Genomic DNA, 949 nt, shown 5'->3' on the forward strand with positions numbered 1-949 from the left:
AAATTAGTTCTATAATTGCAAGTTAGAAAAAAGAAGTTCCAACTCTTTCAAGCAGTGTTTGTGTTTCTATTGGGCAAAGCAAGAGTTTATTGTAAAAAAAAAAAATGGAAACGATACTACCAAACGAAGTCTATTTTAATGAAAACTCTAATGTTCCTAAATTTTATGGACTTTCCCAATATCGACGATTCCCAAGATAATAGCTATTATTCTTTTAAGTTACCTATTATTTGAAGTTAGCCGCCATGGTGAAATTGGTAGACACGCTGCTCTTAGGAAGCAGTGCTCAAGCATCTCGGTTCGAATCCGAGTGGCGGCATTCTTGAAAAAGAATACAATAGATTAGAAATCAATTCGAAATTTACAATTTTGTAATGGGACCTTCCCCTTATGCTATTTGCAACTTTAGAACATATACTAACTCATATCTCTTTCTCAACGATTTCAATTGTGATTACGATTCATTTTATAACCTTATTAGTTCGTGAACTTGGAGGATTACGCGATTCGTCAGAAAAAGGAATGATAGTTACTTTTTTCTCTATAACAGGATTCTTAGTTTCTCGTTGGGCTTCCTCGGGACATTTTCCATTAAGTAATTTATATGAGTCATTGATCTTCCTTTCATGGGCCCTGTATATTCTTCATACCATTCCTAAAATACAGAACTCTAAAAATGATTTAAGCACAATAACTACGCCAAGTACTATTTTAACGCAAGGCTTTGCCACATCGGGTCTTTTAACTGAAATGCATCAATCCACGATACTAGTACCTGCTCTACAATCTCAGTGGTTAATGATGCATGTCAGTATGATGTTATTAAGCTATGCAACTCTTTTGTGCGGATCCTTATTATCTGCCGCTATTCTAATCATTAGATTTCGAAATAATTTCCATTTCTTTTCTAAAAAGAAAAAAAATGTTTTAAATAAAACATTTTTCTTTA

General features: G+C 33.3%; 1 non-coding gene across 1 annotated transcript; it reads left to right on the forward strand.

Moving 5' to 3' along the window:
* The first annotated feature begins 239 nt into the window (after nucleotides 1-239).
* Nucleotides 240-319, forward strand: TRNAL-UAG (transfer RNA leucine (anticodon UAG)). Its single transcript has one exon. It is a non-coding gene; the product is annotated as a tRNA-Leu (tRNA).
* The last annotated feature ends 630 nt before the right edge of the window (nucleotides 320-949 follow it).

Source organism: Triticum urartu, unplaced genomic scaffold (assembly GCF_056163025.1).
Source record: "Triticum urartu cultivar PI428250 unplaced genomic scaffold, HENAU_Tu73 scaffold1060, whole genome shotgun sequence".
Taxonomy (NCBI): Eukaryota; Viridiplantae; Streptophyta; class Magnoliopsida; order Poales; family Poaceae; genus Triticum; species Triticum urartu.